The sequence below is a fragment of the Salvelinus fontinalis genome, chromosome 4 (assembly GCF_029448725.1).
Source record: "Salvelinus fontinalis isolate EN_2023a chromosome 4, ASM2944872v1, whole genome shotgun sequence".
NCBI classification, from domain to species: domain Eukaryota; kingdom Metazoa; phylum Chordata; class Actinopteri; order Salmoniformes; family Salmonidae; genus Salvelinus; species Salvelinus fontinalis.
Genome location: NC_074668.1, coordinates 67,662,163 through 67,678,799, shown reverse-complemented (window position 1 = coordinate 67,678,799; position 16,637 = coordinate 67,662,163). Strand labels below are relative to the sequence as shown.

The following is a 16,637-nucleotide window of genomic DNA, read 5'->3' as shown; positions in this document are numbered from 1 at the left end:
ATTGTATAAATGCGCAGAGTACAACCATGATTACAGTGACGGTATAATTCACAGGCCTTCTGCAGACTCCATAGTTCCGGTTACGCGTAGGCTAAAACAGGCCTAGCGCATACATTTCAGGTCTACGGGGACATATAGAATAATGGACAAGTCCCGAGAGCTGCTGTCAAGTGCTCATGGTGACAGACAGAGCCATGACGCATGGGCTTTGCGCGCTCTAGAGAGGAGAGGGGAGAGAACCGGGCGTCTCCAAAGACCAGGGCAGAGGGCTCCCAAACCAGAGCCATATGACCACTATACTGCACTGTGAATGAGAGGGAATATAACTGCTGCAGAATAGAATAACGCATGTCCACCCTTAAATTATCAACCGAAAAGGAAACATTACATCGACGCAGAATATTGTGCCTGGTTTGGCTTAGCGCTAACACATTCTAGGCCTAAATGGAGAGTCATTTTCTCCGAGATGCTGCCAGAAAGCCCCCAAATCGCACACGATGAGAGATGACAGGTGGAAGCAGACACAGAAGGGCAGCCGAGATCTAGGATATCGCCAAGGGTCACCATCTAAATCCTGTGCCTCTGGATGCTTCTCTTTCAGCTGACATATATGGCTGACTTATGTGCCAAGCTATGGTCATGAAATCATTTCATCCACGCATGAACGCTTTCTTGAATTTGCCGTCAGGAAATCCTGCCTTTTCTACAACCCAAATACCAACAAAATAACCACAAATACCTAAGCTGAAATGACAAAAATACAAATGTATGACTGATTTGTTGATTAACATTCGATATGGAAATGAAGGCTTATTTACTGATTATATTGAACAAAGTATATGTTTTCAATCTCTTCAGATGTCATAATATCAAGGTAGAAAAATGAATCACATTACGCAATACTATTATAACTCCTATTCTAACTCTTATAGCCTACTGATTATTGAGCATCAACATTTGTATTTGAATGAGAACAAACTAACAATTTCAATAGGCTATCATAATTCGCCAGCTATCGTTAAGAATTTAAAATCCCCAAGTGTGTAACCTACAGGTATACCTACTACATTCCAGGTAATAGTAATTATGCATGGTAACAACGCCCTAATTAGGAAAACATGCATTGGCGATTAAGTCATGTGCGTCAAAGGGCACACGTTGAGGATAACCTTTGATTTCCTTATTAAGTTAGAGCTCATCAAATTAAAGTTGATCTAATTTAAATCAGAAGGACTATGGTGAAGGTAATGATGATGGTCTTAATGCAAATGACGACATTGATGATGATGATGATGATGATGATACTAATAATTATGCTGATTATGTCAGTGATTTGTAAATTAGTGAAATATTTTAATATTATCCTGTTTTGTTTGTTTGTTTCCCCTGCCTGAAATATCATAGCTTCTTATTTAAATGGCTTCTTGTTCACTTATCAAAACATAAAACAAAACATTCAATGAGGCCGCATGCATCTTCAATTGTTAATTGAAAATAAAAAAGCTTATTTTCATTGTAAAAAAAAATGTCGTCAGTGAAAGGATAGCGTTTAAGGGAAGTGGAATGATCATTCATCCTACTGTACAATTGACATTGGCATGCACTACACATTAACACCCACGCAGCGGACTGTCCTTGATCTGTATGAACCAACGGTGAAACAACTGAAACACAAACTCCTCTCTTTCTGCCCCTCTAAAACTTCCTGAGGTGCAGCCTGTCAGCCATAGCCTGAGCAGTGGAGCCATGTGGACTGGGAGTAATTGCTGGTGACCACAGTGACTATCTCTGAATTATGGGACGCTTAACCCCCGCCAGCCCTCCTACCCCCTCGACCTCAGCTCCATGGAAGGTGATCCCACCTATGTTTTTAGAGGGGGGGGACCGAACGCTGAGCGTCCCCTGTCAGCATGCCTGTGGCCCTAGAGAGGCGGGGCCTAGCTTGCCTTTGGGGCCCCGGGGCCAATAAACGCAAGTGATTAGTGAGGCCATTCCCTGGCTAGGTGTGAGCTTGTTAACGCAATTAAAGGCAGAGGTGTTAACCTTGGCACTACATTAACACTATAGGAGGGGTGGGTTCAGACCCTACCAGGGACAACACACATGCCCACCTAACATGTACATTTTAGTCATTTAGCAGACACTCTTATACAGAACAACTTACATTAGTGAGTGGATACATTTTCATACTGGTCCCCAGTGGGAAACGAACCCACAACTCTGGCGATGCAAGCGCCATGCTCTACCAACTGAGTCACACGGGACCCTCTAGGTAATACAACATTTCTACAGTTTATTCAGTCAGGATTTGAAAGGGTACTTAAGGCATCAGCCTAAATCTGGTGTCTGTACGTGACCTGTCCAATTTATTAGTTTAATTTTAATGTGATTAAATCCACTTTATTTTGATGCATATCTACACAGTAAAATAGGACACATTAATAACAACAAAAACAATGTGTGGCATGGAAAAGGTCATCTCCTCCCTGTGGTCAACTGACAGGCAGCTTTGTGACATTCCCCTCATTGCTTAGAGGATGAAACATGTGCATTTGTTTAACTCCAATGACTCCAATGATCACAGGATGATTACTGGCCTGTCTTGAACTTGACTTAAAAACTTGAACTTGAAATCATTAGATGTCTACTATTTAAATGGTTTAATTCTGTGTCCTGAAATGTAATAATACTATTAGGTTAGGCTCTTGGTATAATAGTGAGAATGTGTCCACTATGTTCTCTACTAAAACTACACAGAACACAGCAGTCTGAACCATGCTGGGATCAACTAGAACATACAGATAGATTAACTCCATCTGCTCTCTTTCAACATCCACATGTAATATCATGCATGCAAATAAAAGTGTGATAATCTGTGTTGTGTTGTTTTTTTGTATTTTGTGTGCATTTTATGATATGTACAAATACATTTCCGGGAAAAAAGGAGCAGTGGAGATAGAGGGGAATTGCTTTTAACATATTCTGTTTAGAATTGTAAATGTGTTGTATAGGCCCTGCTGTCCAATTACATATATCTTTCATGTATGAAATCATGCATGTCTTTTTTTACCGGGAGGCCAAAGAGGGCCAGCACAAAGGGAGCAACCCTGACTGCAGAGCAGAGCAGTGTGGAGCAGCAGCCCACATGCAGAACAGAGCAGGGCCTGGTGTGGTGGGAGCTAGGAGCCCTGGGCTAGGAGCCCTGCTCCATCAGCAGCCCACATGCAGAACAGAGCAGGGCCTGGTGTTGTGGGAGCTAGGAGCCCTGCTCCATCAGCATGCCCACATGCAGAACAGAGCAGGGCCTGGTGTTGTGGGAGCTAGGAGCCCTGCTCCATCAGCATGCCCACATGCAGAACAGAGCAGGGCCTGGTGTTGTGGGAGCTAGGAGCCCTGCTCCATCAGCAGCACACATGCAGAACAGAGCAGGGCCTGGTGTTGTGGGAGCTAGGAGCCCTGCTCCATCAGCAGCACACATGCAGAACAGAGCAGGGCCTGGTGTGGTGGGAGCTAGGAGCCCTGCTCCATCAGCAGCACACATGCAGAACAGAGCAGGGCCTGGTGTTGTGGGAGCTAGGAGCCCTGCTCCATCAGCAGCACACATGCAGAACAGAGCAGGGCCTGGTGTTGTGGGAGCTAGGAGCCGTGCTCCATCAGCAGCACACATGCAGAACAGAGCAGGGCCTGGTGTGGTGGGAGCTAGGAGCCCTGCTCCATCAGCAGCACACATGCAGAACAGAGCAGGGCCTGGTGTTGTGGGAGCTAGGAGCCCTGGGCTAGGAGCCCTGCTCCATCAGCAGCACACATGCAGAACAGAGCAGGGCCTGGTGTTGTGGGAGCTAGGAGCCCTGGGCTAGGAGCCCTGCTCCATCAGCAGCCCACATGCAGAACAGAGCAGGGCCTGGTGTTGTGGGAGCTAGGAGCCCTGCTCCATCAGCAGCACACATGCAGAACAGAGCAGGGCCTGGTGTGGTGGGAGCTAGGAGCCCTGCTCCATCAGCAGCACACATGCAGAACAGAGCAGGGCCTGGTGTGGTGGGAGCTAGGAGCCCTGCTCCATCAGCAGCACACATGCAGAACAGAGCAGGGCCTGGTGTTTGGGAGCTAGGAGCCCTGGGCTAGGAGCCCTGCTCCATCAGCAGCACACATGCAGAACAGAGCAGGGCCTGGTGTTGTGGGAGCTAGGAGCCCTGCTCCATCAGCAGCACACATGCAGAACAGAGCAGGGCCTGGTGTGGTGGGAGCTAGGAGCCCTGGGCTAGGAGCCCTGCTCCATCAGCAGCACACATGCAGAACAGAGCAGGGCCTGGTGTGGTGGGAGCTAGGAGCCCTGGGCTAGGAGCCCTGCTCCATCAGCAGCACACAGGACAGGGAGGAGGGGTGGTGGAGGGGGCGAGGGGGGGAGTTATCCCCCTGACTGGAGCCTTCTCCGCCTCTGACTCCTGCTGCATTATCTTTGTCCTATTGTGAACCAGCTGACCCTTCAGGCCCCGCAACGCAACGGGCTGCTCACAAAATACATTTCAGATCACGTCCTTAATTAGCTCCACAAAGATGGATATTGTCTCTCCTAATGCTTAGAAGTGTTTTATTTTCCACACACTCACACAAATATAAAAACATGTAACCCTTAAGGACTCATAAGAAAGCTCAAAATTAGATCTGTTAGGTTACTTATCTTTCCCTCTCGTTTTCTCTTTCTTTCTTTCACAAATGATGGCTCGCTGCAGTGTACTTATAATTTGCGGTGACCTAAATTTTGAAAAATGACTTTGAACTTTTCAAACAAAGGCCCTCAGCTCAGCAGAGGCTGGCTGATAGTGATCCTCTCCTGCATCCTGCACGCCACTTTGTCTGCCATGTTTTCTTTTCATTTACTTAATTCTATAAACACCATTTACTTTCAATCAGGATTATTTAGAGCAGAAAATAACCTAATTCACAGTAGCTGAAGAGCTAGTATCTCTTTGCTGTTTTGTCTATTGTGTGGAAGAAACCCTTCCAGCTTTGCAATACAGGTATACAGTGTATGTGCTTCAGTATTTGCAATGTGCTTCAGTAGCTCTGATTCCATGACATAATAACAAAGAGTGAATGCAAAAATACCAAATGTTCTCCTAAATCATGCAGATTTCCTAATCACATAGTGATTTAACATCATGTGAAGTGGGATTTAGTGTTTACCACCGACTAGATATGGTTGCACGATGCCATTGGGAACTCATATTGTGTGTAACTAATATGCTATTAGAAAATAGCGCTGTGAAATATATGAGTACAAAATACTATTGATGACAGGTAAGGTGATAATTATGTTGTGAATCAAGAAGAGTAAAAGTTAAATGACACCTCCATTAGTCTGACCGTGTTCATATGGTATCAGATCCCAGTAAAGCATCACTGTATCTCCTTCATCTGTGCAGCTAGGTAGCTGTGCCAGTAGCAGATTGAAACCCAGCCCAGATCCATCTCTCCCAGAGTCACTCTGTATGGAAATACGGACCTCTGAACCTATGCGCCACACAGCGCAAACATGCATGTACACATTCCCTGCACACATACACACTGAAAAGCTTACACACACATGCATGTGAACACCCACCCACCCACCCTTGGCTTTACTAATGACCAGAGATGACATTTCATCTGCTGGAAAATGCTTTTTTGCCCATAATGAACTGAAAAGCACCCGTGTCTTGGGACTGTCAATCCCCTTTACTTAAAACACCAGAAAAAAGCCTCCTGCTACAACATGAATGTGTGTATTTGTATGCCTTCAAAAGAATATGCATACATGTGTGTATATGTTCAAACAAACGTTTATGTGTGCATATACAGTACCAGTCAAATATTTGGACACACCTACTCATTCAAGTTTTTTTATTTTTTATTTTTTTACTATTTTCTACATTGTAGAATAATAGTGAAGATATCAACACTGAAATAATACATATGGAATCATATAGTAATGAAAAAAGTGGTTAAACAAATCACAATATATTTTATATTTGAGATTCTTCAAAGTAGCCACCCTTTGCCTTGACGCCAGCTTTGCACACTCCTGGCATTTTCTCAACCAGCTTAACCTGGAATACTTTCCAACAGTCTTGAAGGAGTTCCCACATATGCTGAGTACTTGTTGGCTGCTTTTCCTTCACTCTGCGGTCCACCTCATCCCAAACCATCCCAATTGGGTTGAGGTCGGGTGATTGTAGAGGCCAGGTCATCTGATGCAGCACTTTATTACCCTCATTCTTGGTCAAATAGCCCTTACACAGCCTGGAGGTGTGTTGGGTCATTGTCCTGTTGAAAAACAAATGATAGTCCCAGATGGGATGGCATATCGCTGCAGAATACTGTGATAGCCATGCTTGTTAAGTGTGCCTTGAATTCTAAATAAATCACTGTCAGTGTCACCAGCAAAGCACCCCCACACCATCACACCTCTTCCTCCATGCTTCACGGTGGGAACTACACAGGCGGAGATCCTCTGTTCATCTACTGTGCGTCTCACAAAGACAAGGTGATTGGAACCAAAAATCGCAAATTTGGACTCATCAGACCAAAGGACAGATTTCCACCACTCCAATGTGAATTGCTCATGTTTCTTGGCCCAAGCAAATCTTTTCTTATTATTGGTGTCATTTAGTAGTGGTTTCTTTGCAGCAATTCGACCATGAAGACCTGATTCACGCAGTCTCCTCTGAACAGTTGATGTTGATATGTGTCTTACTTAAACTTTGTGAAGCATTTACACTGCTCAAAAAAAATAAAGGGAACACTAAAATAACACATCCTAGATCTGAATGAATGACATATTCTTATTAAATACTTTTTTCTTTACATAGTTGAATGTGCTGACAACAAAATCACACAAAAATTATCAATGGAAATCAAATTTATCAACCCATGGAGGTCTGGATTTGGAGTCACACTCAAAATTAAAGTGGAAAACCACACTACAGGCTGATCCAACTTTGATGTAATGTCCTTAAAACAAGTCAAAATGAGGCTCAGTAGTGTGTGTGGCCTCCATGTGCCTGTATGACCTCCCTACAATGCCTGGGCATGCTCCTGATGAGGTGGCGGATGGTCTCCTGAGGGATCTCCTCCCAGACCTGGACTAAAGCATCCGCCAACTCCTGGACAGTCTGTGGTGCAACATGGCGTTGGTGGATGGAGCGAGACATGATGTCCCAGATGTGCTCAATTGGATTCAGGTCTGGGGAACGGGCGGGCCAGTCCATAGCATCAATGCCTTCCTCTTGCAGGAACTGCTGACACACTCCAGCCACATGAGGTCTAGCATTGTCTTGCATTAGGAGGAACCCAGGGCCAACCGCACCAGCATATGGTCTCACAAAGGGTCTGAGGAGCTCATCTCGGTACCTAATGGCAGTCAGGCTACCTCTGGCGAGCACATGGAGGGCTGTGCGGCCCCCCAAAGAAATGCCACCCCACACCATGACTGACCCACCACCAAACCGGTCATGCTGGAGGATGTTGCAGGCAGCAAAACGTTCTCCACGGCGTCTCCAGACTCTGTCACGTCTGTCACATGTGTGTGTGAACCTGCTTTCATCTGTGAAGAGCACAGGGCGCCAGTGGCGAATTTGCCAATCTTGGTGTTCTCTGGCAAATGCCAAACGTCCTGCACGGTGTTGGGCTGTAAGCACAACCCCCACCTGTGGACGTCGGGCCCTCATACCACCCTCATGGAGTCTGTTCCTGACCGTTTGAGCAGACACATGCACATTTGTGGCCTGCTGGAGGTCATTTTGCAGGGCTCTGGCAGTGCTCCTCCTTGCACAAAGGCCGAGGTAGCGGTCCTGCTGCTGGGTTGTTGCCCTCCTACGGCCTCCTCCACGTCTCCTGATGTACTGGCCTGTCTCCTGGTAGCGCCTCCATGCTCTGAACACTACGCTGACAGACACACCAAACCTTCTTGCCACAGCTCGCATTGATGTGCCATCCTGGATGAGCTGCACTACCTGAGCCACTTGTGTGGGTTATAGACTCCGTCTCATGCTACCACTAGAGTGAAAGCACCGCCAGCATTCAAAAGTGACCAAAACATCAGCCAGGAAGCATAGGAACTGAGAAGTGGTCTATGGTCACCACCTGCAGAACCACTCCTTTATTGGGGGTGTCTTGCTAATTGCCTATAATTTCCACCTTTTGTCTATTCCATTTGCCCAACAGCATGTGAAATTTATTGTCAATCAGTGTTGCTTCCTAAGTGGACAGTTTGATTTCACAGAAGTGTGATTGACTTGGAGTTACATTGTGTTGTTTAAGTGTTCCCTTTATTTTTTTGAGCAGTGTATTTGGGCTGCAATTTCTGAGGCTGGTAATTCTAATGAACTTATCCTTTGCAGCAGAGGTAACTCTGGGTCTTCCTTTCCTGTGGCGGTCCTCATGAGAGCCAGTTTCATCATAGCACTTGATGGTTTTTGCGACTGCACTTGAATAAACTTTAAAAGTTCTTGAAATTTTCCAGATTGAATGACCTTCATGTCTTAAAGTAACGATGGACTGTCCTTTCTCTTTGCTTATTTGAGCTGTCTTTTACCAAATATAAGTATCTTCTGTATACCACCCCTACCATGTTACAACACAACTGATTGGCTCAAACGCATTAAGAAGGAAAGAAAGTTCACAAATTAACTTTTGATTTGTTTAACACTTTTTTGGTTACTACATGAATCCATATGTGTTATTTTATAGTTTTGATGTCTTCTCTATTATTCTACAATGTAGAAAATAGTCAAAATAAAGAAAAACCCCTGAATGAGTAGGTGTGTCCAAACTTTTGACTGGTACTGTAGGTACGAGAGCGTGTGTGTGTTTGATGAGCTTTCCCCGCCCTCCCCTGTCACCCTGGCAGAGTGGCCACACATTTCCCCACCACATGTGCAGCAGCTCTGCTCTCTCTGGTCAGTGCCTGCAGGGGGTCAGTAAAGAGCTCAGGGTGAGCATCTATCAATCAAACAACGTTCACATATTCAGAGCCTCTAATCCGAGGGGAACAAACAGGAGAGCAGAGCATGAAAGCAGGCCGTTTATCAGCAGACTTTCCTACATTCTGCCTCCTAGGGGGAGCAGACTATGTGAGGGGACACGGGCTGGGGGGCTGCTGGGAGGCGGCTGGGGGACTGGCCAGCTTCAAAGTCCAGAATGAGTTAAAGGGCTTAGGGCCCGGTCAGCAGAAGCAGGGGGTACTTCACAGCCTTACCTGATGGGGTGTTTGGTTTGAGCCGTCGCCGCACGGAAGCCTCTCCCGCTTTTCAAGTGTCTGTTTGAAGCCGTCAGGCTGAAAGGTCACGCCCTCTCAGTCACAGCAGGTTGGTTGGTGGACGGATGGCCACAGGCTATTACTAACGTTCAGACTGTATTCTTTCTTGGTATATTCAAAAATAATAAAGCTATAATGTAAAGCTATAGGATCTGGTGCCTGGGCACCTTGATCAGTTTGGTGATGTACTCCTAAAGAATCCAGGTATTTCCAGGGTTTTCCAAAGCTATTGTGTTGGGAATACAAGATTCGCGTGTCACAAGAGATACAGACTGCCTATCAGGATGACAGTGATACAGACTGCCTATCAGGATGACAGTGATCCAAACTGCCTATCAGGATGACAGCGATCCAGACTGCCTATCAGGATGACAGTGATCCAAACTGCCTATCAGGATGACAGCGATCCAGACTGCCTATCAGGATGACAGTGATCCAAACTGCCTATCAGGATGACAGCGATCCAGACTGCCTATCAGGATGACAGTGATCCAAACTGCCTATCAGGATGACAGCGATCCAGACTGCCTATCAGGATGACAGTGATCCAGACTGCCTATCAGGATGACAGTGATCCAGACTGCCTATCAGGATGACAGCGATCCAGACTGCCTATCAGGATGACAGTGATCCAGACTGCCTATCAGGATGACAGTGATACAGACTGCCTATCAGGATGACAGTGATCCAGACTGCCTATCAGGATGACAGTGATCCAAACTGCCTATCAGGATGACAGCGATCCAGACTGCCTATCAGGATGACAGTGATCCAGACTGCCTATCAGGATGACAGTGCCACCTGGAAAAAGAAGAAGACGACAAAAAAAGCACCATGAGAAAAATGAACATACGAACCAAAACAGTTGAGGCCAAAGGTATAATACAATGTGTTGTAGTGTATGTACAGTGCATTCGGAAAGTATTCAGACCCTTGACTTTTTCCACATTTTGTTACGTTTCAAAAAAACTGTTTTTGTTTTGTCATTATGGGGTATTTTATGAGGAAAAAAATTCTATTTGATCCATTTTAGAATAAGGCGGTAACGTAACAAAATGTGGAAAAAGTCAACGGGGTCTGAATACTTTCTAAATGCACTGTACGTGTAGCACTTTGTGTGTTCCCTCCCGCTGACTCATAGCAAAAAATAATTATCTTTCATAAAGGGAAAAACAGGACAATATGGCTTCTATCAAGCCTTAGAAATCTTTAATAAGCTGTTTTAGAGCAAACTAAATTAATATATAATTATTTGTATTACCGCAGGACACAATCGTATGATTTCCAGATTGTATTAAGTAATAAACGCATTGCTCGGTGTAATTTCTCCTCTCGTACTACTGTAGGCTTTTAAAATCAGAAATGAAAAAGATTTCTGGAGAAACTTAATTTCCCTGTAACCAGAACAAGACATATTCCTGTAATAACGCTCATAATTGCGTGTTCTGCAAAGGATCTCTCATACACAACAACAAAGTCACTTAGACAACACATATTTATTCAACTGTCAATTCCTTGGAAAGAAATATGTACACAAGATATTTGAATTCCACATGGGCCTGGTGTGTGCGAGGCTGAGTAAATGCGCTTGTCATAGGCTAGGCTTGTGACAGCTCCAGAGTGACAGAGCTTTAGTTAGGGAATAAAGGACGAGGGGAGGCAGACAGTCTGTGATATCTGAATGGTCCCTTTGGAACCCCCTCTATTTGGCAACATTTTTACGATTATTTTTACCTCTGTGGTTAGACCTGAGTTGAAGCCCATGTTAAATTGTTCCCAAGAGCTCTTATTATGTTGCTGATGAGGAGCTCCGGGGAGCAGCATTTAAAACTGCAACAAAAACAACCAGGCCTCAGCTCATTGGCCACGGCAATGAGAGGGCGGGGTAACTCCTAAGATGCTCCTCCCATCAGAGAGAGAGAGAGAAAGAAAGAAGGAGAAAGAGAGAAAGTGAGATAGCAGGAGCAGAGAGAGAAAGAGCAGAAAGGGGGTGGATGGAGAGGCGCAGGGAGGCGCGGGGGCTGTGTACTTTCAGGATCATCTAACATCTGGTGCACTCATAGCTCACAATACTGAGTTAATGAAGTTGGGCCCAGCTTTACAATGTTTGGTGCTATAGCATTTCATTACATTCATACCAGAAGGAGCCTTTGAGTCTTTTCTTAGGCATAACCCATTTTTCTTTTGCACCCTAAACAACTATGAAATGAGCATTACTTTAATCTTTGACCTTTTTTTTTAATTTTTTCATTGCATTTGAGTCCATTTTATAAACCCTCCTTATCTATTTGTCATACAGGTCTGAAGTACTCTCAGAGAATATGCTCTTATTACCTTATCATTTATTTAATCAATTGGACCATTCATTTTCAAAGTTTTATTATTTTCATATTTATAAGACCAATAACAGCAACACTCAGACATAAATAATAGTTGTTTTTGCTCAAGTTGAGTGGCTAAAACGTGAAAGAGAAAGGGTTTTCTATGTAGGATACATGTATAGAGAAAGGGTAAGTGCACGCATGTGTGAGCATGACTCATTGCGAACACACACACAGTAGCCATGTGTATTTGTCTTGCAGGCTCCCTCTCCCTCTCCCTCTCCCTCTCTCCTCCCTCTCCCTCTCCCTCTCCCTCTCCCTCTCCCTCTCCCTCTCCCTCTCCCTCTCCCTCTCTCCTCCATCTCCCTCTCCCTCTCCCTCTCTCCTCCATCTCTCTCCCTCTCCGTCTCCCTCTCCCTCTCCCTCTCTCCTCCATCTCCCTCCCTCTCCCTCTCCCTCTCCCTCTCCCTATCCCTCTCCCTCTCTCCTCCATCTCCCTCCATCTCCCTCTCCCTCTCTCCTCCATCTCCCTCCATCTCCCTCTCCATCACCCTTTCCCTCTCTCTCTCGCTCCCTCTCGCTTTCTCTCTCTCTCCCCCCCTCTCTCTCCCTCTCTCTACCTCTCTATACCTCTCTCTACTATACCTCTCTCTCCCTCCCTCTCTCTCTTTCTCTCCCTCTCTCTCTCTGGCCATGACTCCACGGTGAGGCAGGCAAGGCGACCTGTGGGAGTGTATGAGAGATCAATACGTCCCACCCTAGAGCACAGCAGGGCCGTGGGCCATCCCTGACCTGGTTATTGATCAGGCCTGGCTCAGCTGCCAATAGCAATGTGCTGGATGTGACACCAGGCTAAGACAAGACACAGGCTGGGGAAGGGGGAATGTGTATCGCCGGTGGCAGCCCCACAGCACTCTGCAGATAAAAGTCAATTCCACTTAACCAAATCACTGATAACTAAATAGTTAGTGGACAGAGGAATGTGGAGGGTCTCAGATGGTGGCAGCTGAGCTGGGCTGACTGGCTGGGCTGACTGGCTGGGCTGACTGGGGGGATTCCCCAGCCCCTGACCTGACCTGCTCAGTGGAGACACGGGCCGTGGGAGGGAGCACAACTATGACGTCTACAGCCCCTGGGTGGCCCAGTGACTGGGAACACCAGCCAGGTAATTATAGCTAACAGCATACTCTGCCCAAAACACACAGGATCTATTACAGATAGCGGGTGATATTGGTGTGACTAACTTGTTGAGCACTTCATTAGAAACAAAGTGGATACCCGAGTGTTGAAGAAAACAATCAACTAAATCATTTGACTTCAGTCAACAACTTATCCTCAAAAGAGTGAAGTAAAATAAAGATAAAGAGCTCACATTTTGTTGGAGATTCTGCCATGACTGTTGGAGATGATTTGTTATTTACATCTTTATAAAAAAGTATATTCATCTGTATATCAAATAAATCAGCAGATTTTGCCATGTTGAGGTTAAAAACACTCCTCATGAACAATGTTTGCATGTGTCTGAATGTGTCTGAATGTGTCTGAATGTGTCTGAATGTGTCTGTATGTGTCTGAATGTGTCTGAATGTGTCTGAATGTGTCTGAATGTGTCTGTATGTGTCTGAATGTGTCTGTATGTGTCTGTATGCGTCTGAATGCGTCTGAATGCGTCTGAATGCGTCTGTATGTGTCTGAATGTGTCTGAATGTGTCTGAATGTGTCTGAATGTGTCTGGATGTGTCTGTATGCGTCTGAATGCGTCTGTATGTGTCTGTATGTGTCTGAATGTGTCTGAATGTGTCTGAATGCGTCTGAATGCGTCTGTATAGGTCTGAATGTGTCTGAATGTGTCTGTATGTGTCTGTATGTGTCTGAATGTGTCTGAATGTGTCTGTATAGGTCTGAATGTGTCTGTATGTGTCTGAATGTGTCTGTATGTGTCTGTATGTGTCTGTATGTGTCTGAATATGTCCGTATGTGTCTGTATGTGTCTGTATGTGTCTGAATGTGTCTGAATGTGTCTGAATGTGTCTGAATGTGTCTGTATGTGTCTGAATGTGTCTGAATGTGTCTGAATGTTTCTGTATGTGTCTGAATGTGTCTGTATGTGTCTGAATGTGTCTGTATGTGTCTGAATGTGTCTGTATGTGTCTGAATGTGTCTGTATGTCTCTGAATATGCCCATGAACTTGACTAGTCCCTCTCGATCCATCTTGCTCCCAGTCATTACCAGTCCATATGAGAGTAGTTTACATGTCACTTTACACGTCCCCTGTCTGCCCAATGCAATTTTCTGGAATCCGTTTTATTGCCTTGCTCTGCATTCAGCACCTATCTATAGCTCCATATCTCTCCTTGTAATTGCTGAGTGACAGAAAAGCAATAGTGACTACTTCATTATGTGACAGGCCCACTGACCGGACCCTGAACCCCCTGCCCCCGAGCTCCTAGGCCACTCCGGCCAGACTGACCTTATCTGCCCAGGGTCACCAGAGGTCAATCAGCCGGAATTTATCAGACAGGAATTGACTGGTCATACCGGAGTGGTGGTACAGAGGGGTCAGCTGACCCTGGCAGACTGCTTACAGCAGGTATTGATCGCTGTTCGTCTACTTCAGTTAAGGCGGGACTAATCCACCAATACTCCGGGGTAAAGGCTTCAGTGGGAAGTTAAGTACGGGAAGTAATGGAGTCAAGGTGGAGAGGTTGGACACTAGAGTCACCATGAAAGGGTTAGGAGATGGAAAGCTGAGGAAGGCCACTTTTTCTGCTGATGGGGAGTGTGAGAGAATGCAGTGAAGGGTTTTGAACAGAGAAAAGCGATGGGCTTTCAGACAGATAATATTCATTCTCAAGGTGGAGGACTTAAATCAGTGTAACAATCATGTCAATTAAATATGTATAGATTCATGATATCAATGAATAGACCATTTACTACTATGGAGAACCTCATGACTTGAACATCCAGATATCTATTCTTCTTCAGTCCCTCAGTGGGACTCCATCCCCTCTTGTTTAACTCTACCAAACAGATACAGACAGCGACCTCACTGGGGAGCACAGATGCTCCTGTGTGTAAAAACTAGACAAGATGTTTTCACGTTTCCACTTCTGTTTGCGTTGATGTCCCTCACTCCCCAGCCAGTCAAGTTAAAGGGACATGGCACTGATCAATATTTGAACAAATAGTATTAGTTACTCACTGGGTCCCATAGGGTTAATTCATTTACAAAATCAAGCAGCTGTCACTCTGTGGTTACCCATGACATATGGTGGGGAACATGCATGTGTGTGTGTGTGCACGCGCATGTGTTTGTGTGTGTATGTGTGTGTTGTAGTTAGTGTAGCGGGCTGTGTTTGTGTGTGTGTGTTGTAGTTAGTGTAGAGGGCTGTGTTCGTGTGTGTGTGTTGTAGTTAGTGTAGAGGGCTGTGTTCGTGTGTGTGTGTTGTAGTTAGTGTAGCGGGCTGTGTTTGTGTGTGTGCATGTTGTAGTTAGTGTAGAGGGCTGTGTTTGTGTGTGTGCATGTTGTAGTTAGTGTAGAGGGCTGTGTTCGTGTGTGTGTGTTGTAGTTAGTGTAGCGGGCTGTGTTCGTGTGTGTGTGTTGTAGTTAGTGTAGAGGGCTGTGTTCGTGTGTGTGTGTTGTAGTTATTGTAGAGGGCTGTGTTCGTGTGTGTGTGTTGTAGTTAGTGTAGAGGGCTGTGTTCGTGTGTGTGTGTTGTAGTTAGTGTAGAGGGCTGTGTTCGTGTGTGTGTGTTGTAGTTAGTGTAGCAAGTTGTGTTTATGTGTGTTGTTATTGTAGTTAGTGTAGCGGGCTATGTTTGTGTGTGTGCATGTTGTAGTTAGTGTAGCAGGTTGTGTTTAAGTGTGTGTGTATTGTAGTTAGTGTAGCGGGCTGTGTTTGTGCACTACCCTGTACTGTATGTACATGCTAAAGCCTCAGTGACACTCGTCAGATCTCGTCTTGTGGCTGGTGGCTGGTGCTTGGCATCTCTCGCATGAAATGACAATAAAGGCAGCCGAGCCGCAGCGCTGGAGAGACGTGCAGCCATATGAAACTATGCTTTATTACGCTTTGTTCCTTTTAATAAAACTACGGCATAAAGATAACCCGGTTTAAAAACTCCCTGATAAACAGCGACGATTGCGTCTTTAAATAATAAATGATCCCCAGCTTCATACAGACGAGAATATAACAGAAAATAATTGAAGACAACAATGTCCTCTAAGAGCCTCAATGTAGCAGTGCTGATTCAGAATCCCTCCAAACTTCAAACGCTCCGTCAGAAAGTATGGATAATCCCCTACATTTTTTTTTCGAAAGGCATGCGTCTGTTTACAATTTCCTTCTAATTAAGGCTACAGGATAGGGTCTACCTTTCTTAAAGTTGTGCGTTTGTTAGACTTTCACAGAAAACTGTACAACTGGCAAATTAGGGGGAGAATACAAAACGAAACAAACAATAACACTCTAATAGTCAAGGAATAAATATTTCATCATCTGTCTACGTATGACACACTTTCACATGAGAACAAAGGATTTCTAAATAACAAATGAACCAATCTTATTGAACAACCTTTGTGACCTGCATTAATAAACAAAGCTTGGTTGAGACTTCCGCCTCCGATTTTGTGTTGCTCGTAATGTGTCCTCAGTTTGTTAAGACTTCGCTCAGAAACGTGGACACTTTCTCTTCTCTTCTACGTCAACTGGAACTTTTTTTGTTGCCAGTTATGGAACAAATCAAAACAGATCAAGAAGAGAACAAACAAGAGCCCAAACTAAGCCAAATGAAGAAAGAATGACAATTAGAGACAGACTCAATGACTGCAGGAGCTCAGCTCTCTCGTCCATAGCCATATCTACTGGGATCGCTAGACTTCTCTAATACTTCAAAGCAATATTAAAGTAGGGAACAAAAAGTTCCTAACAACAGTTAGAAAGTGACTATGAGCAGAGCTCAATGAAGAGTCAATGCCTGTTGTTTACAGCTATAACCACCCTGCATGCTCATGATCATGA

At 45.0% G+C, this 16,637-nt stretch overlaps 1 protein-coding gene across 3 annotated transcripts in view; it reads right to left on the bottom strand.

The window, feature by feature from the left end:
* The window catches only part of zfhx3b (zinc finger homeobox 3b), a 413,258-nt gene that overhangs the window by 182,631 nt on the left and 213,990 nt on the right, over positions 1 to 16,637 (bottom strand). Inside the window, exon 1 of one of the 3 annotated variants that reach the window (XM_055921128.1) lies at positions 9,236 to 9,768. The exons of the other annotated variants lie outside the window; for them this stretch is intronic. The gene's annotated coding sequence lies outside the window, so the exon portion shown is untranslated. Of the gene's footprint in view, positions 1 to 9,235; positions 9,769 to 16,637 lie in introns of those variants that run through there. 3 annotated transcript variants of the gene reach the window in all.